Source organism: Hemicordylus capensis, chromosome 2, assembly GCF_027244095.1.
Source record: "Hemicordylus capensis ecotype Gifberg chromosome 2, rHemCap1.1.pri, whole genome shotgun sequence".
Classification (NCBI taxonomy): Eukaryota; Metazoa; Chordata; class Lepidosauria; order Squamata; family Cordylidae; genus Hemicordylus; species Hemicordylus capensis.
In genome coordinates, this window is record NC_069658.1 from 165791303 (window position 1) to 165816565 (window position 25263).

Sequence of the window (25263 nt, forward strand, 5' to 3'; positions counted from 1 at the left end):
CAAAAATACTCAAATAGGCAAAAAAAACACCACATAGGAAACATCTTTTTAATCTTCCAATACTGGTCTCTTGCTACTGAGATTTTTACGTTTATGCCATCAAATAGGAATTCTAGACCTTTAAAAGCTTAGAATTGAGGTGTTCTGGATTCTAACAAGTGATGTAGGGCCTTCAAACCACAATGTAATTTCTCTCTTTTATTTCAAATAAGTTTAAAGTAGTATGTACAGTATATAACATAATCAAGGATAACAATTATATCTGTGTATTACTGAAAGTGGGGGAGGAAGAGGAAAGAAGGAAAAAGAAAAAGAAAAGATCCCTTAAGTTGTGCCGTCGAGTCTGTGTTGGCTCCTGGCAAGCACAGAGCCATGTGGTTTTCTTTGGTAGGGGTTTACCATGGCCATCTCCCACGCAGTATGAGCCTTTCAGCATCTTCCTATATCGCTGCTGCCTGATATAGGTGTTTCCCATAGTCTGAAAAACATACCAGTGAGGATTCAAATATTTCTCTTCTTTACCTTTCAGTCAGTCGGTCGGGGGGCAACAATCCAGTTCAAATGCTGACTAGGAACACATATCAGTTATCCAAAGTTGCAATTCAGGAGTAAATTTCTCCCTTCAGTGCTGTATTATAATCCTTGGGGCCACTCCCTCCAGCATGAAGAATCCACCATTCTTGATGTAATGCTAGATTCCAGTTGCTGGGGATGTACCCCAACAAAACATGAATGTCCTTAACAGGCAATGATTGCTGCAAAGTCATGTTAATAAGCGTATGTATTTCAAGTCAAAATGGAGGAATAACTGGACCCTCATACAATTGAGGGCACTCACACAGTGCCCTCATACAAATTGGAGCAGATGTGAGGATGTGGGCAGGGAGGTGGGATGGTTATGTGCTATAAGAATACCATTTCACTTACCATAATTGGGATTATGCCGCTGGATAGTGTCCTAAAATGGACCTTGAAGCCCCCCACCAACAACAACCTCCTGGGCCACTCCAAGGCCAACTCCGCAACCAGGTCAGGCAGCTCAGTTAGGGACTTAGGGACTCACCGGTTCCATGCACATTCCTAATAGTAGCCACCAGATGAGCCAGTGGCAACTGCAGCTGAACCTCTCCCGATGACCTTAATGGGCAGTCGGGCTCATGGCAAAGAAGATGTTCTCTTAAATACCAGAACCTGTTCAGAGTTTGATAGGTTATAGCCAGCACCTTGTATTTTGCCCCGGACTTATAAGTAGCCAGTGTAGCTCTTTTAATGCAGGAGTAATATAGTCCCTCCGAGATGACCCAGAGACCCACCTGGCAACTGCAGTTTCTGGACTACATAGAAAGGCAGCCCCACATAGAGCGCATTGCAGTAGTCAAGTCTGAAGGTTACCAGCATATGTATCACTGATGTTGCCGCATATGGACCACCATTCAGAGGTCATTTATCTCAAGCAATGGACACAGCTGGCGTATCAGCTGAAACTGATAGAAATCACCTCTGAAACTGATAGAAATCAACCTGGGACACACCAAGGAGAAGATTCAATCCAGAAGCACTCCCAGACTGCGAACCTGTTCCTTCTGGCAAAGTGTGACCCTGGACTGGCAGATCAAAATCACACACACACACACCCGGTTTCCAAAGAGGCACAGTAAGAGCCTCCATGTTATCTGGATTCAGTCTTAGTTTCTTATCTCTCATCCAGTCCATCACCGTCTCCAGGCAGGCAATTAGGGAGGTTATGTCTTCTCCTGATGATGTTGACATGGAGAAATAGATCTGGGTGTCATCAGCACACTGATACCACCCTGCACCAAATCTCCTGAGGATCTCTCCCAGTGGTTTCATGTAGGTGTTAAAGTACTTTGGAGACAATATGGAGCCCTGAGGAACACCATACGAGAGTTCAGATTTTGAAGCGCAATGGTCTCTAAGGGACACCATGTGGAATCTGCCTTAGAGGTAGGAGCGGAACCACTGCAAAGCAATGCTCCCACCCCCAACCCCCTCAGACACTCCAGAAGGATACTATTGTCAATCGTATCGAAAGCCACCAAGAGACCCCAAAGGATCAACAGAGTTACACTCCCTTTGTCAATTGCCAATTGGAGATCATCTATCAGGCAGACCAGGGCATTCTCCACCCCATAGCCCTCCCCAAAGCCAGTTTGAAATGGGTCTAGATAATCAGTTTCTTCCAAGACTCTGCTCCGGGGCTGCCGACAAGGAGGGAGGCTCGGCTGTCGTGCATGCGGGACAGGGCCTTCTCTGTGGTTGCTCCCAGACTCTGGAATGCTCTCCCTGTTCGCTCCTCGGTCTCCATCACAGTTTTTAGAAAGCATGCCAAATCTTGGCTTTTTACCCAGGCTTTTTATATGATGGTCTCTACTGCTGCTTCTTTGTCTTTGGTTTGGTTATTTTATGCCTGTATTTTAAATCATATTTATGTTTGTATATTTTAGCTTAATATTTTGATTGTGTCTTTTTATAGTCTTGTCTTAATTTTTCTATGTGAACTGCCTTGGGATTGTTTGAATGAAAGGCGGTATATACATTTAACAATAAATAAATAAATGAATAAAAATATAAGACAGGCTGGAGCTAGTAGAAGCCTTGTTGAAGAAGGGTCAGGAGAAGAGGTGGTAGCTGCACCATTTCAAGCAGCGCATCCTCATCCTCAGGAGTCACAAACTGAAACTGATCAACTGAATCACAGAAGAGGAGTCACTGGAAAGCTCTGTATCAGACACGGCAGGAATTGTGGGGTCTGAGAGACTGCAATGTATAGGACTTGAAGTGAGTCTTACTCCACTTGCGCTCCACTTGTCTAACTTGCAATGCAGAAATGAGAAGAACGGGAAGGGGGCGAGGAGATTTAGAGGGGCAGGAGGGAAGAACTGACCCAGGTCCATTGGTGCCGAGCAGGAAGAAGGACTGACACGTGACCACTCACAAGCTAGAACCAGTATGGAAAAGGTCCTATAGATTCGGATTCAGTTCTGATCCCGAGAGCAGGGGCCAGTGGCGGACTGGCCAGGGTGTCAGCTTGCCCAATGGCAAGTGGGTCCCATGGGCCCCCGATGAAGTGGGCCCCCTTAAACATTAGACAATATGTTAAAAATGTTAATGACCTTTTAGTAGTTTGGAAATATAATAGAAGTTCCAATATTATTACTGTATGCTACTAAAATTTACGTCGTATTACTCTTTTAATAATTTTTTTAAATAAAATCATTTTTTGAGGATACTTTATATTTAAGAATATTACGCTCAGCCAGCCAGGGGTGCCTGGCCGAGGGCAGAGGGCGCTGGTGAGCCTCTGGCAGCCTGCCTGCCGTGGCCCCTGCCCGCCTCTGCCGCCTCCTGGGTCAGTTGCTGCCACCGCTGCCGCCACCCCGCTCGCCATCATGGGCCAGATGCTGCTGAGTGACACCATGCAGCTGGCCCTCGAGCAAATCATCCACGAGTCGCTGCTCAGCCCCTACGCCCTCGACCTGCGCGCTATTGCCCATGCCCCCACATTGCACAGACAGCAAATATTTTCCTTGCGTTGGCCACCTCCGTTTGAGTGTGCTTCGTCAGCTCTTCACCTCGTGCTTGCTGTGTTTTATGTGTTCTATAAAAGGTATGTATTTAATTCATATTTTTAATATACTGTGACCCTAATGAGCCCCTGGTGGCGCAGTGGTAAAACTGCCGCCCTGTAACCAGAAGGTTACAAGATCGATCCTGACCAGGGGCTCAAGGTTGACTCAGCCTTCCATCCTTCCGAGGTCGGTAAAATGAGTACCCAGAATGTTGGGGGCAATATGCTAAATCATTGTAAACCACTTAGAGAGCTTCCAGCTATAGAGCGGTATATAAATGTAAGTGCTATTGCTATTGCTATTGCTAATGATGTGTTTAGAAAAGCAAAGAAACCCCCTTTTACTTAGAAAACCTCATCTTAACTTAAAGTAACCCCAGCCCAGCTCAGGGACATCACTGCCTCTCGTGATCAACGTCATTATCTCTCTCCACTAAATTGTATCTATGAAACTTGGTTCTCACAAGGCTCTCACTGTTTATCGCTGACAGTTAAGAAAACAGGATTTAACCAAATGAGGAGTAGTCACCAGATGAACAATGAATCATTCGCATGCGTACTAGATACTTGGACCACCATTTTATTGTCACGTATACTGTGTCTAGGGTGTCAGCATCATTCAGATTGTTTGTATGAATGTAACCAAACTGTAATTGGTTTGAGAGCGTGAGCCTATTGATTACCTATTGCTAGACTGCAGTAGCGATAAAGCCTCTAAATGATTCCTACTGAGTCTGTTTGATTGACTAAGAGGCGGACCCAGGGACGAACCATGTTCACATCACTAATATACAGTGGAGACAAAGGGGGCCCACCCACAACTACAAGGCTATCATTTACTGTGGAGTGTTAAAATTCAGCAAGGAATTCCGCAGCATGCTCCCCTTGCAGTAAGAAAACGCTCTGCAATGATGTCTCTGGGACCGTTTGCTGTGGGCTGGGGCTCTGTAGGTGTAGTGTCTACTCTTCAGAAGCCTGAGGCCTACTTCTTCTCCCTGGATCGTATAAGTCCTGCCTGGCAAATACTGCTTCTTTTGCACCAGATCAGGCTTAATAAGGGTGACTTCTGCCCCTCCAGCCCACCACCTCTTCATCATTCACTCCCACAGGTCCCATATAATCCCTGTTCAATTCCTCCTGCCCCTTCCAAATCTGCAACCCCCTGGCTGGGCCTTCAGGAAGTGCCTCCTCTGAGACAGGGTTCTCTGGGGAGCTGTGTTCAGTGGCTTGACTTGGAAAAAGAAAAAAGAAAAAACATAAATCTGGATCAGTGAAACGCAAAGAGCGACAAGAAGCAGAAAGGCAGGAATCAGCCAAGCGATGCAGGTCTATTACAGATTTTATAATACCACAACCACCATCCGCATCAATGTACAGTTCCGCCACAAATAATCAAGAAGCAAGCAACAATACTCATGGTGATGGTGCATGAGGGACCAATGTTCTGACCCAGTATAAAGCAGCTTCCTATGATCCTGTGCATGCTTATTCCCTGCCCTCTTACCTGGCTGTTGAGTAGCTTAGTAGGAATATAGGAAGCTGCCTTGTATAGTGTCAAACGGTTTGACACTTTTTAAGGCAGCTTCCTATGATGCCGCTGTCAGTACTTTTGTAAATCTATTGACCTGCTTATCAATGATACAAGATTCAGACAAGCTTGATGCAAAAACAAAACAAGAAGCAAATGTTTTACTTCAAAATCTTCTAAAGTATGAAGCAATATTGACAGCATTTACTTACTTGTATATATTTGAAACCCCGTTATCAAGTTATTTACAGACAAGTGGTTTAGATATGTTTACTGCATGGAGTTTAGTAGATTCAGCAACAACAAGGAACAGACAAGAACATTTGATAACGTTCACAGCAATGCACTGGAATTTGTAAACAAATGTAATGACAAAATTTCACAGTTGAATATGGATGAAAATCAAACATTGGAAATTGACTTTTTGGAAACAGCATTGCCAGTTAAGTGGCAGAGGAAGAAGAAAAGAATGGCAGATGAGCTTATAGATGATGAAGGAAATTCCTCAGATTCTCGAGCTGATTTTTGAGTAAATGTGTTTAACCTAATATTGGACTGCATTGTCCAGTCACTAGATCCATGCTTTGTACAACACAAAAAGTTGTATAAAGATTTATCCTGCTTGGACCCAGCAAAGTTTAAAACTATTGCAGAGATGGGCCTTGAAGATGAAGCATTGGAAGGTATTATTAAGCTGTCTCCACAAATCAGCAAAGATCAAGTAATATAGGAATTGTTTTCTTTTGCTTTGAACTTTGCTGTATTAAAGCTATTGCTTAATGATGGTGAGAATATGGATTCCAGTTGCAACAAGTATAAAATTTGTAGCACTTGCCCATCATGTGTACTAAAAATTCTGGCATCCAACAGACTTCATGACAAGTCATATGATAACCTTTATGAACTTTATAAAGTCATCAGCAACACTATCAGTTACTCAAGTCCAATGTGAGGGTACATTTTCCAAGCTAAATATCATAGAGACAAGACTAAGAAATTCACTGTCTGAGGAGAACTTGGAATCATACATGTTGCTATCCATTGAAAAGGAATTGTTAGATGAATAGGATGCAGAAGCAATTATTGACAGATTCGCACAATCATCTAGTGAACTCAAACAAATGCTCTTAATATAGTGGACTGCATGAAATATGCTTTTGAACTATCTGTTAATGTGTAAAATGTTCAGTACAAGCAAACTATTTAAAAATATCCACCATTTATTTAAAAAATTTTAAAATTTAAAAATTCAATTATAACAACCTGTACTGTACACTGCCAGTAATATGTACAATATATGTACACTGTAATTACTAAAAATATACATTTATTTTGCAAAAAAAATTAATTGTACCTTTTTTCCACTTATGTATTTTTGAAAATTTTATTTATTTCTTATAAAAAGTAAATGATAGCCTTATAGTTGTAGGTGGGCCCCCTTTTTCTCCTGGCCACCAATATTTTTACTGGCAGGGGCTGGGCCGGGAGGACTTGTACTCCAAAACCCACTTGGAGGCCATGCATCAGTCATAGCTGGAGGGGCCAATATTCAGGTAGAAGAATGAGTTCATGGATGCTGGAGTTGGTCCGTTTGGGTGCAAACCCAAGGAAGAGAAGTCTGGAAATGCCTTGAGTGAAGTGTGTGTGAAGGTTTGAAGGGGTGACCTTAAACTTCTCTGAGAATTGGGATGTCTCTTTCAGGTGGAGAGCAAAAGTTTTCTGAACTCTTAACGGCTGAGGCCTCACCAGCTCATGAGGTTTACAAGTAGAGGGAGTTCCCTGTCCTAAAAAGGGCGAGTGGGCAACCATGAGGGTCAATCTCAAGTGTTGTTTAGCTTTCCACAACTGCTTGGATACCAACATTGCTCGCTGTTATAAGCTGCAGCTACATTGTTTCCATAGGGCTGTAGAACTGACAACTGATATTATGCTGAACAGCATAGCCATTGCCTGATGGCATTTGAAGTCTTGGGGAAGTCTGTTTCCTAATGTCTGCTCTTCAGAGTCCCAATGGCACCAGCTTCCAGCCTGCCTTTGAACCCCAAAGTGAGTGACAACATGACACACTTGATGGTGGACTTCTCTCAGGAAAGGCACATGCTCCAGGCTTGAACACTAATTGCCCAGATCCTGAAGGCGGCAACTGCAGAAAGAATCCTAGAGGAGGAAAACCTGATTACCATAGCTCCAGAGATGACTCTCAGTCTGTTGACACAATAGCAATAGCAATAACATTTATATACCGCTCTATAGCTAGAAGCTCTCTAAGCGGTTTACAATGATTTAGCATATTGCCCCCAACATTCTGGGTACTCATTTTACCGACCTCGGAAGGATGGAAGGCTGAGTCAACCTTGAGCCCCTTGGTCAGGATCGATCTTGTAACCTTCCGGTTACAGGGCAGCAGTTTTACAACTGCGCCACCAGGGGCTCAACAATAGAAAGGAAGTTAAGTGTTTTTCATAGACAGAGAAGCAAACAGCAGGCTGGAATGAAAGAAGAGGGGAGAGAGAGAGAGAGAGAGAGAGAGAGAGAGAGAGAGAGAGAGAGAGAGAATAAAAAAGACAAGTCTTTCAATGTAGCAACCAGGAATGACAGGAATGATTTTGTTATTGATTCAGGCGCTACCCCAAATACCCTGAATCCCCCTCAATTGTTGATCGATTCAGACAAAAATGACAAAGTTGCTGTTTGGGTTGCTGATGGGAACAGTAGTTATTCAGCCAGGAGAGGAACTGCTGAACTGTATTGTAGGCATTTGGATGGGGAAATGGAAAAGATTTTGATCCAAGATGCCCTCTTAGTCCCTGATATGGAGAGTAACTTGAGCTCTGTGGGAGATGGAGTCAATAAAGGTTGCAAAGTGACTTTGGAGGACAAAGTTTGCTACATCAGCTAAGAAGGATGATTTCCTTATGACAGCCTATATGCGTAAAGATGTGCTTTTTCAATTGGACTGTGTAACTGAACAGGCCAGGCTTGCAGCCTCATGCAAACACAAGGACCATTCTACCATATGGCCTAAAAGACTAGCACATCGGCAAATCCATGTGATAAATGAGCTTGGGGAAAATGGCCTTAGTAAGGACTTTAAAGTGGAGTCATGCAGAGAAGCTGCCACAAGGGCTCAGTGTTGCTTACTTAATCAAGGGGTAAGACCCAGCTTTTCTGCACAGACACAGAGTCACAGCGTCCTTTGGAACTAATACATTCTGATGTCATAGGAACATAGGAAGCTACCATCTCCTGAGTCAGACCATTGGTCCATCTAGCTCAGTATTGTCTACACAGACTGGCAGTGACTTCTCCAAGGTTGCAGGCAGGAATCTCTCTCAGTCCTATCTTGGAGGAGCCAGGGAAGGGACTTGGAACCTTCTGCTCTTCCCAGAGCGGCTCCATCCCCTAAGGGGAATCTCTTACAGTGCTAGTCTCCCATTCATATCCAACCAGGGTGGTCCCCAACCTTCTCCCAACCTTGGAGAAGCCACTGCCAGTCTGTGCAGACAATACTGAACTAGATGAACCTATGGTCTGACTCAGTCTATGGCAGCTTCCTATGTGTTCCTAAGTCCTTGCAAAGCAGATTGCCAGGCAAAGCAATAGACAAGACACCATTTGAAGGATGGCTTGGGCACAAACCCTCTCTAAAGCATGTCAAAATGTTTTTATCAATGGCTTATGCATACGTCCCAAAGGCCAGGAGAACCAAACTCAATCGCAAATGCGAACTGGGAGTGTTGGTTAGATAGGCACCTGGCCAAAAGAGATAGAGAACCCTTGATCCTACAAATGGAGAGGTCAGGATCTGCAATGTGGTGTCTTTTGATGAGAGACAAGGGCCAACTAAAGGTCATGTGCCAGAACTTGTGCCAGAGATGCAGGTGGAAGAGGAACCACGTGAGTGGAGTCTCATGATGCAAGAGAAGAATCTGTGCCATGACCAGAAGGAGGTTCAGAAGGGGATACAGATTCAGAAGGGGCTGCACAGCCTGAGGCAGAACTGAGGCCCTGCCAGAGGCCCCACAAAGGGTTTCCACCCAAAAGGTTCTCACTTGTGACCAAAGGAGGAGAGCTATAAGAACCCACCACATGTCAAGAGAAAGAAAAGATGCCAGCTGACACAAGGTGAGACATGGAGAAAAGCAGCATTCGAAGGAATTGATTCCCTGCACAAAAAGGAGACTTGGAGACTTGTGTCAATACCTGCAGGAAGAAAGACTGTGGGATGCAAGTGGGTCTTCAGAGTCAAGCAGGTTGCAGAAGGGGATGTAGAGTGCTACAAGCCACGGCAAGTAGCCAAGGGATACTCCCAGATCTATGGTGAGGACTACAATGGGACCTTTGCACCACTTGTGACATACACTTCAATTAGGACACTGCCCCTCATGGTGAAACCGAAGAAGACATCTACATGAAACAGACACCAGGCTAGGAGGTACCTAGAAAAAAGGGGCTTGTGTCCAAACCAGAAAGGAGCATCTATGGCTTCAAACAAGCAGCCAGAGTGTGGAATGAGAAACTAAATCAACTACTACTTAAGGAGGGGTTGATGGAAGGAAAAGCTGACCCCTGCCTATATTCCAGATTCAGAGACAATAGATGGACTTACATCCCAACTTTGGTTGTTGACTTGATTATTACATGTGAGGAAAAAGAAGGCAGCCATGAGACTGGACAGCACCTGAACAAGGAAAGAGAGGTGAAGGAACTCGGAAACATCTCCTATTACCCTGGCATGCAAATACAAAAGAGAAGAGGATGGGGCATTCCTTCTCCACCAGAAGCAGAAGAGAAAGGATCTTCTCCAATGCCTGGTAGCTTCCTTGGTGCGTTGCTAAATAATCACAAACCCCAACAACAGCCTCCTTGAAGTGAATGACCTTCACTGGGTTTGTGCATGTGTACTTGGTGAAATTGCAATGCAGCAGCCACATTGTAAATCTCCACAAGCCCATTCGCAGGAGACATGGAGAATCCCAGTGCAATTGTCAAGCTGTACACAATGCTTCTAAGTGTTAGCAGCAAGATGGAGATCAGATCCTAGGAGGCCATTTTCAGCAACAGCTCCCTGGTGACCACCAGTATCTGGTCTGACCTTTCACACTCCGAATTGCTTGAAGAAAAGCTTTGCCATATATGGGCAAAGCTTAAGTACACCAAAATATACCTAGGATACCAATAGGGCTGGCTCATTATAAGAGAATAGCAACTCCCGCTTGTATTGTGCCCGCAGAGATGCATGTCTTTGATTAGAACATTGAAGTCCACTCCGGTCTTCCACAATCAAGCGTGATTTCAGTGCATGACAAGCCACATCAAACAGCTTGAGATGTCCCATGTGCAGCCTGGCTTGCTCTGTACAGGCCTCTGCTACAGGATAAACTTGTCCCAGGCTAGTTAGATGGTCGTGAACACATCCCAAAGCCCAGCTTTCTAGATCATGTGGAAGTTTTGATGCTGACCATGAAACTTTGATGGAGAGAGAGAGAGAGAGAGAGAGAGAGAGAGAGAGAGAGAGAGAGATTCAACTCTGCACAAGAGACTCCCATGTTCCTTTGGAATTAGGTCAGAAACTGCACTTACTGTAAAGAAGCTACTACTATTAGTGTTGGAGATGGAGTCCTAGTGCATCAATCTTTCGCACCAGCTCTCCTAATGACCACTTGGGGTACTGGGAGTAGAGGTAGTTAGTGAGGGTCTCCTTACCTGTCCCTTCTTGCCTCTACTCTATGGCCCCTGCCTCGACTCCTCAGGTACTTCCAGTAAAGAGTCAGTCCTCTTCCTTTCCTCTTAGAGAGTAGATGGAAACATCTCTCTCTCCCTTCCTATTCATAATGTAGCTGATAGATAGGACTAGGTCTTTCCTATCTAAATGTACTTCACCAATAAATCATTTTAATCTAGATTGTACAACAATCTCCATGCGTGTTCTTCAAATAACGGCAACAACTCAACTCTGCACTCTACTCTGTAAATGGTGTGGATAGCTTCCTTTTGGCGCTTTGCTAAATAATGACAAACCCCAACAATTAGTTCTGCTGTGGAATATATAATAACCACACTTCTTTTAGAGATGTGACCACGTTTGTTAAAACACCAGACAGAACAAGAAGTAGTGTCAATCCAGCAGAAAGCAGCATGGCTGTACAACACACTAAACTCAGTGGTGTAAATCCCCAGGAGCGTATCAGAAGAGACCCTTTCATACTGGAATCACAATGGTTTTGTGCAAGTTTCATCCACAGTAACATGCAGGAAGCCCATGCGCAGGCCTGTGCTGCCAACGGGCAGAGTGGGGGTGGGGGGTGGGAGGGCGAGCAGACCCACACACCCTTCTCCTCCACCTCGTAGGCACACTGGTCTATGCAAGCCTCTGTGCTTCTCACTTTGGTGGAAGGCACCTAGCAGCCAATGCTGCAGCCCAGCTCGCTTAGGTTAGATTTGGGGAAGAATGTGGCAGGAGCTGGACACCCCCGAAACGATTTTGTAATCTCCAAAGCCACAAATTCGTCAACACTGTTGCCTTTTCTATGCACATCTATGAGGTCTAAATCGTGACTGTTGGAAGCTATCCTCTTGAAGGTTAGCCGTGAGGCAGTAGTGATGGCTTCAATGCAAATGAAACTATGTTCTGCCTTCTGATTGAAACGCCTTGTGCATGCCCATGCAGCCATGACCGGCCCGCCAAAGACAGGGTACTTGTTCTATATGCCAGAAGTGGGCGGCTGTGCTGGCATGTCCAGGGGCTGCACGCATATTGCCTCATGCTCATTAAGTAAGGGTCCCCTTCTTGGATGAAAGCATATATATGATGCGCACCACTCAGGGAAGATGTTCCAGAACAGGAGGGAGAGCAGTCTCATTCAACCCTGTCCTGCAACTGCCTGCTCAAAGAGTACCTCGTCCCAGGCTGAAACCTCCCTGGCACAATTTGTTTGGCCTGCTGGAAAGGTCTTTTCTCAAGTTCTTTCTAGAGTTCTGGAGTGGGGTGGCCATCCCTCTTGGAATCCCGCCTGATTATAGCAAGAGCATTGTATCCAAAAGAACACCTCGACCACCCCCCATGAATGGCCGTCTTGGCCGGCACTATCCTGTGGGTATGCCCTTTGCTTGCTGCCATACTGTGTGCAGGTGCTGAATTAACAACATAGGCCCACCACGGGGACAGGGGCACATGGACGTCTCCATTTTGTTGTATAAGGAGTAAGGGATCAAATGGAGAAGGCAGAAGGACAGACTCTCTGTTGCTTCCTATCCAGCCTGCAGAAGCTCTCTGGGCAAGGAGGAAATGGATGGGCAGGGAACTGAGGCCATGCAGGAGGGGGGCACACACACATTTGGCCATGGCTGGGCTGGAGTTGTCCAGGAACCTTGGCGAGGTTGCATGAAGAGGGCCAGAAAGGGCCAAACACTATGTCCCTCATGGCCATTCAATAGAAGGAAGAGCAGCCAGCACAAACCGCTGGCCGCAAGCATGCCCAGGGAGAGGGCACACAGATGAGTTCCGTGACGGTGTCCATGCATAACCTCAGCAGGAACCCAGGGTCCGGATGCTTTTTGACATCCTCCATAATTTCCTAGCAGAGATCAAAGAGCAGAAGAGAGTTGGTCACTACCCACGGACTTCCTTGGGATAGCTCCATCCCCAAACACACACTCTGGACTGAGCCCTCGCTTGGGCATTCCCTTCCATTCTCTGTAGCATCTGACTCACCAGTACGGCTTCCATGGCCTCGTCCTTATCATAGGAATGGAGTTGACCACCCAACGACCTGACGTCTTTGACATCTTCTGTAATGGCGGACAAGAACTGGGTCCAGACAAGGATGACCTGAAAATTAGAAGCACTGAACTGTTAGGAATGGAAGGACTCTCCGTGCATTCCTGGAAATGGACCGGGCACCCTTACTTGGTGGGCTGCTCTCAACTCCTTTCTGGGGACACCACCCGCTCCATGGAATATTCTGCAGCTGCTGCTTCTCAGGGAGACTGCAGAACTGGGAAAAGGATCAGAGCAGAGAGTGGGTGCTCCCAGATATGGCAAATGCCTCTTACAGAAATGTCCCGGGCTCTGTGGAGGAAGGCCCTCTACTCAATGGTTCCCTACCTCAGCTCTGTCCACTTCCTCAAGGAAAGTTGTCAAACCTGGTAGGGAAGAAGAATGGGAAGGGAGGGGGGATTCAGGACTTGAATTCCCATGAGGAATTAAGCAACGGGAATTCCCTTTCTTGGAATTCAGGCTGGCTCCTGAGCCCCCAAGCACCAGCTGTCCCACCCTCCCCAAAGAGTCACCCCCAGTCCCAACCATTCCCCAGGAGCCTGGGGCACCTCCTCACCGATGGTGACTCCTGAGACTGCCGGGGTGCCCCCTGAGGGAGTTTGAGGTGGCGATGGAGTCGGCTCAACCCTCTTGGTTCGTCACCAGGACCTCTCTCTGGGGGGCTTGCCCTTGTCGTAGTCACTGGTGGGGGAGGTCTTAAAGAACTTTCTGCAATATTTGCAGACTCTTCGCAGCCTAGAAGACAGCAGGGAAAAGGTGAGAAAGCAACCCTTAAGCAGACATTGGCAGGAGAGGGGGCCAATGGGGCAGGGAAGGAGTGCAGAACAGGCGGGGCAGCAATACAGGTAGTCCAATAGGCTTCAAGGTGGTGCACCATCCTCCTTCTGGCTGAGGAATTGGGTCGAGACAGCTGCTCCAACGTCATCCGTGTCCATGACTGTAGTTGCATTCGTTTTTAAAGTGAGCCTGGGCACGGGCCCCTCATAGGCCTGGTACAGATAGGAGGTGTCATGCAGTGCCTGAAAACTGGACTGCCTTTTGGTTAAATGGTTTTCATTCACCCCTCAGCTCTTTCATGGTCCTTTTCTGCACCTTTCCCAGCTCTAACATCATCTGGCTGAGCTGGGCTTATCAGAACTGCACCCCACATGTCAAAGGTCTCTGCCCCAAAGCGTTGGAGCAGCTGTCTCGGCCCAGTTCCTCAGCCAGAAGGAGGATGGTGCACCATCTGGAAGCCTATTGGGCTACCTGTATTGCTGCCCCTCCTTCTGTTCTGCACTCCTTCCCTGCCCCATTGGCCCCCTCTCCTGCCAATGTCTGCTTAAGGGTCACTTTCTCACCTTCTCCCTGCTCTCTTCTAGGCTGTGAAGAGTCTGCCATTGCTGCAGGCGGCTGTTTAAGACCTCCCCCACCAGTGACTCCACCAAGTGCAAGCCCCCCAGATGGAGGTTCTTTAAACAGAAACACTTGAGCCAACTCCAGCGCCACCTCCAACTCCCGCAGGGGGGCTCCCCGGCAGTATCCAGAGTCACCATCAGTGAGGAGGTACCCCAGGCTCCTGGGGAATGGTTGGGACTGGGGGTGACTCTTTGGGGAAGGTGAGACAGCTAGTGCTTGGGAACCTTGCAGACTTGTGGGTCTGAATGAAAAGGCCTTTGGCGAGAAGTCGCTTCCCTTTGGGAGATGCTAATCTCTCATTATTCATATAGGCTGGCTGAATCCCCGTTTGTTAATTCCAAATGGGAATCAAAGTCCTTAAACCCACCCACCCCGACTCTTCTTCCATTACAGATCTGACTACTGTAGTGGAGAAAATGGGAAAGAGCTGAGGTAGGGAACCATTGAGTAGAGGGCCTTCCTCCCCAGAGCCCAGGACATTTCTGCGAGAGGCATTTGCCCCATATGGGATCTGGAAGCACCCATTCTCTGCTCTGATCCCTTTCCCACTTCTGCATTCTCCCTGAGAGACAGAAGTAGGGATGTGCCAACCGGGTGATTTTCAGTTGACACTGAATTCTCCCTTCGTCATAGAACATATTATGACAAAGCAAAACTGTGGCATCCTTACATAGAAAAGATTCTGAAGTGGTCTCAAATGAGACAAGGACCCCGGGAGTGGAGGCAGCAGGAGTTTGTGGCGCAGGAGAAAAAAAGCTCAATAAGAATATCCCTGCGTCCCTGGGTCCAGCTGGTTGACTCTGGACACAGCCACGTGCAGGACTGCTGCTATTAGATGAATTGGAAGAGCTGGCTTCATTTTGCTGGAGGAAGAAATCTTAGATCTCATCGTGTGAGGAGGGCTGGTGATCCAGCCCACGGAAGCTCATCTAGAGCAGAGCATCATGGCAACCCAGCAAGTGTTGGGGAATGTCCTGGGCTGGGTGGAGGAAGGCCCTCTGCTCTATGGTTCCTGGCCTCCGCCCTTTCTTTCTTTCTTCTGCTTTGCAGTCCTCAGACCTGGAATGGAAAAAGAAACAGAGAGGGGTGGGACACCGTCTTTTGGAATGAAGGCTGGCTACCATTGATTGGTTACAGCACAAGTCAATAATCCATCGGGAAGACAGCCGGCTTGCTGCCAAATGGCAAAACCTCGCCTGGCTGCTGGGCAAAACTTTGGGGAGGAAGGAATGCTCTGTCACCCATGTCTTGGTCTGTGGAGTCACACCAGTTGACTGGGGATGTGGATGGTAACTGTGCCTGTTGGTGGGGGCTGGCCCACAAGCCCATATTCACTGGGACCCTTAAGGTGCGGGGTAGTGTGGTGGGGAGGCCAGTTTCCTTTCAGTCCAAGATGTGTCTGGCTTGGACGTGAGATTGTAAGCCTGTAAGCATGGCCCCTCGTCCCTCTTCAGGTGTGCGCTCTCGACTCCCGAACTGGGGGCTTTGGGGGCAGGTGGGGCTTAGAGAATTGTTGGAGCTGGGACCTCAGCCTCCGCGGAGGGACTTGTTATGTTCACAAGCCCCTCATTTGCCTTCTGCCGACTGCCAGGTCTCCTAGGGGTCATAGGGCTCTGTTGCCCCTGAGCCCTCCTCCCAGTCTGGCCTCTCATCTCAGGCCACCTGCCTGTTATAAATCCCCCAGCAGACAGAGCAATCTTCGTGAGATCCCAGGTTTGGCCAAGATCTCATCTCCAAGCCTCCCCGAGGTCTGGCGGGAAGTCTGCGAAGTCCCATGGGAGGTGGAGCTGGAGCTAGAGTTGGCTGTATGTGACGGTTTCTTTCCAGAATCTCCATTTGGGGGGCTTGCCCTTCATGGAGTCACTCCTGGGGGAGTTCCTGCGGAGCCATCTGCAAAAGCTGCAGGCTCTTCACAGCCCACTACTGGGACACTCCCTCCCTCCCCCATAATGGAGCTAGAAAAGGGTACAGGATTTCCATCTAAGTTTGTAACTTATTTTTTTAAAAAACTGGACTGTTCTTGACCTTCCACACTCATCTCCAGCCAGCAGCATCCTCCTTCCCTCCATCCCTCGCTTCTTCTGGGTCTCTTCCTCTCCAAGCACAGGAACGAGAGCCAGTGGAAGTGAGAGGCAGAGAGACCTGCTGTTACTAAAAGCAGAGAGTCTGGGGGGAGCCAGGCAGATGTTCGGAGTTTCCTTCCGCTTGGGGCATCAGCTCTTGGCTTGGAGGGAGGGAGGGAGGGAGGGAGCAAGGGAGAATCCTGCTACCAAGACTGCCACCCCCACCAGCTGAACAATGCAGCAGTGAGTGAAGAAGAGGAAGAATGGAGAAGGCCCAGCAGCCACCGATGTGCTCTACGCTGCCTCCTGGTGGGCATGCTGGTGACTGCTGTCAGTAGGTCAACCCAAAGTTAGGGTTGAATATTTCCTGGGTCAGAAGGTCAACCCTAAGTTACTAGTACAGGAAAAATTCAACCCTAACTTTTTTGCTGTTGTTTCTGGGTCAACCCCACCCCACCCCCCACACACCACAACTCAAGTAAGGCAGGCACCCAAATTCTGCCTTTCTGCACCTGAGATCCAGCAAAACCAGATAGTTAGCAATAGGACTGAAAGCATATTATCAACAGTGCTGAGAAATGAAAGTCACATATTTCCCTCAGACAAGAAGACTTTTTTCTTCTCTTCATGGCACTTCCCAGTTATACGCTACAACTGCAGTAAAATGCTTCGGCTTGGGCAGATAGCATTGAAAAGGTAAATAAAGGATTGAAGCTGTTTGTTGCGCAAAGCCACCAGCAGGGGGAGCAGTCTTATTAGCTTGCTCAAGGAAAACTCCACAATAGGAAAATACAGCTATTTTTGCATGGCACACATGCAACATTATAGGACTGTAACACAGCAATAAAACCACAAAGAAGACATTGGAAATGTGAATGGCACCTTGCTGACAGTGGGAAGGAAAAGGCTGACCAATGGGAAGACTAGTCCTCCCAGAAAACCAACGGAGAGACTAGCTCTCACTATATGTAATTCTATCTGGCTCAGTCGGGCAATGGACTGAAATGACTCTGACACAATTAAAAAGAAATCATTAAAAACCACCTGATTTTCCAATTGCTCTGTGGGTTGAGTGGTGGGTAGCACCCATCATGCTCAACCTGCTCTGGTGCCCCCGGAAGCCAGTTATTTATTTATTTATTTATTTATTTATTTGAAACATTTAATATACCGCCCACTCAGAAGACTCCGGGTGGTGCACAATAACATGCAGACCAGGCAACATTAAAAATTACATTCTAAATTAAAAACTAAAGTAACTAACAAAAAACAAATAAGTAAAATACAGGGCAAAAGCCTGGTGAAAAAGAAAAGTCTTCAACAGAGATTTGAAGATCAGTAAGGAAGGAGCTAGACAGATCTGAAGGGGAAGAGTGTTCCAAAGAAGTGGGGCAGCAACCGAAAAGGCCCTTTCCCGGGTCCTAGAGCCCCAAACCTCTTGGAAATCAGGGACCGACAAAAGGGCCATCTGAGATGAACTAACTGGATGGGATGTAACTGGCAAGGGAGAGGCAGGTCTGTAGGTAGACAAGCGCCAAGCCCTGCAAGGCTTTGAAGGTCAGAACCAGGACCTTAAATTGAGCTCGGAAGTGAATAGGCAACCAGTGCAATGACTGCAGGGGAGGTGTTACCCCGTCATATTTTCTGCCACAGTCCCTTTCTCCCCACAACACCAACTCACACACAGACCACCAAACCAGAGCTCTAGGAAGGAAGGAAGGAAGGAAGGAAGGCAGGCACCCAAATACTGATTTTGTCCATCTGTGATCTAGGAAAACCAGATCGTTATTAGGGATGTGCAAAAAATTTCGGGCACAGAACGATCTGTGCCTGAAACAAACAATTTCGGGTGATTCGGGGCCGAACCGAATCACCCCCGATGCCCCCCGAATTTTTTCGGACACGAGCCGAATCACCCGAATTTCGGGCACAAAAAATTTGGGTGATTCGGTTCATGGTTGATTTTTGGCGATTTTTTAAAGTTTTAGTGACTTTGGGGCAGTTCGGGGGCATAACATGGGATTTGGGCAAAAGGAGTGGGGTGGGGTGGTAGTGCCTAATGGGTGCAGGCTTCCACCCCAATTTCAGGGGGATTGGGCAAAGGGCTGATTTTTGGTAAATTTCTGAAAATTTCATGTCTTTGGGGCAGATTGGGGCATATTGGGGCAGAAAGTGGGGGCTGGGGCAGAATAGTGGGTGGGGTGGTAGTGCCTCATGGGTGCAGGCTACCACCCCAATTTCAGGGGGTTTGGACAAAGGGGTGATTTTTTGAGAATTTTTGAAGTTTTGGTGACTTTGGGGCAGTTTGGGGGCAGAAAGTGGATCTGCCCCAAAATAGTGGGGTGGGGTGGTAGTGCCTCATGGGTGGAGGCTACCACACCAATTTCAGGGGGATTGGGCAGAGGGCTGATTTTTTGAGAATTTTTGAAGTTTGGGTGTCTTTGGGGCAGATTGGGGGCAGAAAGTGGATCTGCCCCAAAGGAGTGGGGTGGGCTGGTAGATAGTGCCTGATGGCTGGAGGCTACCACCCATCCCCAATTTAAGAGTGATTGGGCAGAGGGGTGAATTATGGTGAATTTAATTTTATGAGGTTTGTCTTCATAAGGTGAAGTGTGCTAAATTGATTACTTCCTCATATTATTCATAGTAAGGGAAAGTGTGAAAAAGTGAAAGTGGGGTCATGAGAGTTGTTTAATTGAAAAAAATCTCATTTGCTATGATAGAATGAGAATTCACACCTCAGAAAAAACACATCCCTACTTTTGAATTAGGTCTGCAATTGCAAATACTGTAAGGAAGCGACTATTATTAGCTCTGCTGTGGAATACAAAACTACACTTCTCTTTAAGTTATGACCATGTTTGTTACCACATGAGAAACAACAGACGGAGCAGGAAGAAGTGTCAATCCAGCACAGAGCAGCATGTCCTGACACCATGCCAAACTCAGTAGCGAGAATCCCAAGGAACACATTAGAAGAGAGCCTTTTCTATTGGAATCCTCAACTTCAGTTAGAAACTGTTGTTACAAGCAAAGAAGTGTGTACTGTCCCTCTCCTTGATCTGTCTGACAGCCTTGAGGTGCGTCAGGGAGATGAAAGAGAAGACCATGAATGGTTTGGTGCAAGTGTCATCCACAGTAACATACAAGAAGCCCACGCGCAAGCCTGTGTTGCCAAAGAGCAGAGCGGAGGGGAGGGCCAGCAGACCCACACACATTTCTCCTCCGCCTGGTAGGCATGCTGGTCGATGCAAGTCTCTGTGCTTCTCACTTTGGTGGATGGCACCTAGCAGCCAATGCTGCATTGCACCTCGCTTAAGTTAGAGTTCAGGGTGAAAGTGGCACGAGCTGGTAACCCCCGAACCAAGTTTGTAATCTCCAAAGCCACAAATTCTTCAACACAGCAACACACTCTTGCTTTCTCTGTCTAATTCTTCATTAAGTCTAAACCACTCTTTCTCAACCACTGGTCCGTGGACCAGTGCTGGTTTGTGAGGCATTGGTTTGTGAGCCATCTATGAGGCATCACTAATAAAAATCACCCCCCAAAAAACCAATTTTGGGCTGGCAGGGGCCACTGGGACCTCTCCGGAGCTCATCTGCAGGCAGCCCTTCCTGCTGGATAACATTCATCTCACTTCCTTGAAATGAACATTATCTGGGAGAGAGCCGCCTGGAAATGAGCTCCAGAGAACTGCCCAAAATTGTTTTTTGGGAGGTGCCTGGGGGTGGGGTTGGGGCTGAGGAGGGCAACCCCCTCACTAACTGCTGGTCCAGGAAACTGTGCATGAATAATGTACCGGTCCTTGACTCCAAAAACATTGAGAAACACTGGTCGAAAGCATCCCTGTTGGATGCTGTCTCCTTAGGAACCTTGGAAGCTTCCATATACTGAGTCAGACCATTGGTCCATCTAGCTCAGTATTGTCTACAGAGACTGGCAGCAGCTTCTCCAAGGCTGCAGGCAGGAATTTCTCTCAGCCCTCTCTTGGAGAAGCCAGGGAGAGCAAAGCTAGGAGTCAGGCACTGTATGGCACGCAGTTGGGCCCCTATCCTTCTTATAAACCCCTGGAGGCTGTGCAAAATCAATTTCTTAGGACAATACTAAGAGCACCAAGATGTGCTCATTCTGTGACATTGAGATTTGATCTGGGTGTTCTGAGAATTGAGGCTAGAGCTTGGATGTTGATCCTAGCATTTTGGCTTAAGCTAAACTTCTTTCCTCAAGGATGGATTTTGGCCATTTTGGCTGATAGTTTTCAATCTTCTTGGGCCCAGGCAATTCATGCTAAAATTCTTTCATTGGGATTCTCCATGGATTATCTGGTTTTGTTGAGCCATAATCAAGCTCTACAGGCTCTGAAGCAGAGAATCCTGGATAATGAAAAGCAACACGAGCTTTCCATGATCGCAGATCAAAAACAGCTGGACAGCCCATGTTCCCCAGCCCTGCTTTAGAGCAAGGTATGACCTGCTCCCGTCGGTTGTGCAGGCAGGGAGAATAAAGAGTATACCTAGGGAAGAGAGAATCTGCCCTTGTGGTTATAGGCAGATTGAAACCATCCAACATGTATTGCTCCCCCCTTGTCTGTTTTACAGAGAGTTAAGACCCTCCCTGATATCTCCTTGTCTGGCACCCTCTCCAGGATGCTTGGAAGACTTTTGTGTCTCTTATCTTTGGACAGATCCATCTCCATCTATTACATATAAGGTGGTGAAGTTTTGCTCTAATGCTATGTGGTTACGTCAGTTTTTTATTTCATGCGTATGTTCTTCCTGAAGTTTTAGTTTCTATTTCTATTTCTTGTTAGCAATTGCTAGTTAAGTCTTTGATTGGTACTGTATGTGACCAATGTTTTATTATTTTCTAGCAACTGTTAATCTTTTGTAGGATTTCTTGATTCTCCCATTTGTAGTTGTTTTATAAGCATACCATGGGTATCTATCTATCTATCTAATATGCCATTAAAAAGTAAAAACCTCTGCTAGAAGTCAGTGAGCTGGTATTGTTGTTGTTAGCAAATAGGCAACACCAAATCTATTTTGTGAAAATATACCAATAACAACATGGAGAAAAATCTACCAGCACCTGGATAATTCTCCCCACCCACCCCCCTTTCCACCTTCATTTTGTCGGTGCTGTGTCATTTTTCTCCCCCTCCACCCTCTCTTGCTCCGTAGTTGTCCAAGTCGCTAAGTGAGGTGGCATGAAGAGGACCAGAAAGGGCCAGCACCAACGTGCCTCCTGGCCATGAAGGAGGAGGATCCATGGAGAACAGGGCTTGCTTGTAAAGCAGAACCCTTTATAGCCCTCCCAGAGATGGTGATATGAAAGGAAACCCCTTCATTCATTCCCTGGGCCTGCTTTGGATCTTCTTTACAGATATCATGGGAGCATTGTGGAATTAAAAGGGCATGGCTGAAGTTGTCCTCCGGTTGAATTCAAACCCAGTTATCCATGGATCCTATATCTGCAGTTTAGCATATCCATGGTCGGGCAATTGACACCCGACCTCAGCGTACACGGAAAAGAAATGGTTAATCTCCATGTATCCACGGTATGGAGATGCCCGAAAATATCCTCCAACAACATTTCCAGCTGCCATGTTGTAAAAGGGAGCTCATTTACTTTTTAAAAACACTATTTTCTGCAAAAAAAACTCCCGCTGAATAATGGAAAGGACTAAGGCGGGGGTGGGTGGGTGGATGGCTAGTAGTAGTGTTCAAGGTTCGGTACAGGCAGAATTGAAAAGCCCTCCGGACCGGTTCGGAATTCCGGCGGTCCGGAAGTTCGGAAGGGCGGGGGAGTGTCTCTTTAAGGGGGTGGTGGTAATCCTCCCCCACCCCCCGCCGTTCTTCCCCCTCTGGCACTGGTGCTTTTAAAAATCTTCTTTGGGCGACAGAGTTCCTCCCTGCGGCCTCTGCCCCCGTTGTTGTTCTTCAAGCCTGAAATGGAGAAGAGCTAGCGGCGTGCATGTGCCCTGTGCGATGCGCGCGCTCGTCTCTGCCGCTTGCTCTTCTCCGTTTCAGGCTTGAAGAACGACGGGGGCAGGGGCGGCAGGGAGGAACTCTGTCGCCCGAAGAAGATTTTTTAAAGCACCAGCGCCAGAGGTGGGGGGGGTAAGTACTACCACCACCCCCCTTAAAGAGACACTCCTCCCAGTGCCGGACGACACTTCTGTAGTTCTGTGCACATCCCACATGGCTAGCTGGGTGCCCGCAGAGCACAATAGGGTGTATTATTTCACTCTTTTAAAGGTTCTGTGGCCATTTCCCCAGCAATTTTTTCATTGACTTAATGCCTTGGTATATGCCGTTTCGGAATAGGTGGTTGTAGCGGAGAATGGAACCCTCCCGGATACTGAGGTCCGCCTGTATATCCCTTCCTTGAGCGGTATGGGATCCAGCCACAGACAAGCACACTCTTCCAGAAACATACAAACTGGGACCGAGTGTTGAGACAGTGCAGTACAAGACTAACAAGAAGTCTACAATGGGGAAGTGACTGAAAAGGTGCAGCTTGACACACCTCCTCACATAGGCGACAAGGAGAAGGAATGGCCAACTTCTGCATCCGATAGCTGTCCACACTGGAGCCAGTGTGGTGTAGAGTTGGACTAGGACTGGGGAGCCCCGAGTTCAAATCCCTGTTCAGCCATGAAGCTCATTGGGTGACTCTGGGCCAGTCACCTATTTCTCAGCCTAACCTACCTCACAGGCTTGTTGTGAGGGTAAACCTAACCACAGACACCGCTTCAAACACAGGAAGCAATGAAGAATCCACCTTCCCTTTTGATGAAGCCCCCCAAAGGTAAACCAAACCGACAGAAAGCAGCTCTCGTCAAGGAGGTGGCTGCACCGCTGCTGACCCACCAGGCATGGAAAGGGCCTTGATGGATGCTCAGCAACTCCCCTGTCTTTGCGGTGCTGGGAAGTAAGCAGAACCAGGGAGTTTCATTACACTCCTGGTGGGCTACGAGGGGTGGGGGTGGCACAAGCCCAGCAGATCTGGACTCCTGGAAACATTTGTCCATCCAGGGCAATCTCAGAATCAAGATTGGGATGACACTAGTGTTAGTCTAAAGGTCTCGCAGAAGTCGAGATGTGGTAACTCCAATCAATGGACAGCTCGGGCTTCACGGAGACTTCCGATCTTCGGTCTTGTCTGTGCCTTCCATCCTCCTCCTAGTTATCTCCCTCTGGGATGGATGGTTTGTCCCCACCCCCCTAAGAAACCCTTTAAAACATACCAGGACGGCAACACGGATTCAGCACAAGGCATTCGCTGCCCACAGTTCTGGCTGGTGCCCACAGAGAGAGGCAGCAAGGAGGACTCACCATCCCTCAGGCAGGAAGAAGCCGGTCTTTCCAAGCCAGATCCCTTGCCTCCTGTGTGTGTGTCAGGACTCCTGCCAGAGGCCCAGGGGGAGCGGGGAGGAGTTCCCTCACTGGGGTGGGACCCTTGTCCGGAAGGGGTTCCCAGGAGGCTGCTGCCACCATCCACTGTATTATTTTGATGTGGGGAAACACGCTCCCCATATCCGGTGCCTGGGGGTGGGGGATTAAGGGGCCCAACCCTCCCCCAAGGGCTGAGCAGTCCTCGGCCTCCAAAGGCAGGTGCCGAAGGCAGACCCAGAGCAGCCAGGATTTCGTTTCGGATTCCAAGGAAAAGCGGTGCAGTAAGGACTTTTCATCAAAGAGATGACCAGAGAGAGGTCTCATTAACCTGGCAATGCAGATCCCCAGCGATCCGCACAGAAGAACCACTTCCCTCCGGAGGCCTTGCACGGATGTCCTGGTCCTTCTTCCTCACAGGCTGCGGCCTTCTTCCCATCTCCCCAGCAGCTCTCGGCCTGCTTCTTCCTCGGGGTCCTCCTCCTCCTCCTCCTGGGACAGACTCACCAGGAGACCAGAGCTTCTGCTGGGGGTGGAGCCAGGAATCCCGCCCGCTCCTCTGAGCTGGTCCCTTTGATTTGGCTCTAAGCGAGGCCTAGTCCTCCCTCCAGTCCTTACACTGTAATGCTACATTGTGCGTTATCACCTCTTCAGGATGACTAGTCCTCATTGTCCTAGATGTCACTGACTGCAGATGCCTCCCTAGCTGAGCAATTAGCTGGCCAGCAAGATTCCTGGGAAGAGGCAAAGGGTGCCCTAACAGCTCATCCAGAGAGAGGAGGGGGGTTTCGTTTGGTTGTGTAGCACCAGCCTTTCCAATCACACAGTCACAATTGTTGGAGATGGAGTTCCAGTGCATCGACCTTTTGCACCAACTATCCTAATGATGACCACTAGGGGCATTGGGAGTAGAGGTCGTGAGTGGGGGTCTCCCTCAACTCTTCTATCTGCCTCTACTCTATGAGCCCTGATCTGACTCTTCCGCACTTCCTGTGCTGATGAGACTCAATCCTTCCTTTCCTCTTAGAGAACCGATGGAAACATCTGTCTCCCTCCTTACCTATTCATCATGTTGGCCTTTAGATTAGGGTTAGGCTTTCCTATCCAAGTGTACTTCACCAATCAATGTTTAGTATTCAGTTCAACAAGAATCTCCATGCATTTTCTCTAAAGAGCTGCAACAACTAGACCATCCTCTGCTACCTACTCTGGAACGGGAGTGTGTGCTCATTCCTTAGTGCTCTGCTGCTTTACCTACTGGGGGTGAAAATTAACAACCTTCAACAACAATCACTGACGTCTGTGTTCTACATTGCTTCCTCTTTTGCCTGGTTTATTTTTCTTCCCTGCAGAAAATGTATGGAGGCTAGAAAAGTGATGTTCCCCTGACATTTGCAAGAGTGGGAAAGGCAGAAACACCACTGGAGAGACACAACCCAATCAATCAGGGCGTCTAGAAGGAAGGGCACGGCCTGCTCCCCACCCGTTAAAATGTTGAAAGTTGATCTTT

General features: G+C 47.7%; 1 long non-coding RNA gene across 1 annotated transcript; it reads right to left on the minus strand.

The window, feature by feature from the left end:
• Nucleotides 1-24613, minus strand: LOC128348154 (uncharacterized). The gene is made up of 4 exons (XR_008317969.1): nucleotides 24085-24613; nucleotides 14966-15354; nucleotides 12832-12948; nucleotides 1-478 (listed from the first exon to the last, which is right to left on the minus strand). It is a non-coding gene; the product is annotated as an uncharacterized LOC128348154 (long non-coding RNA).
• Between the last annotated feature and the right edge of the window lie 650 nt (nucleotides 24614-25263).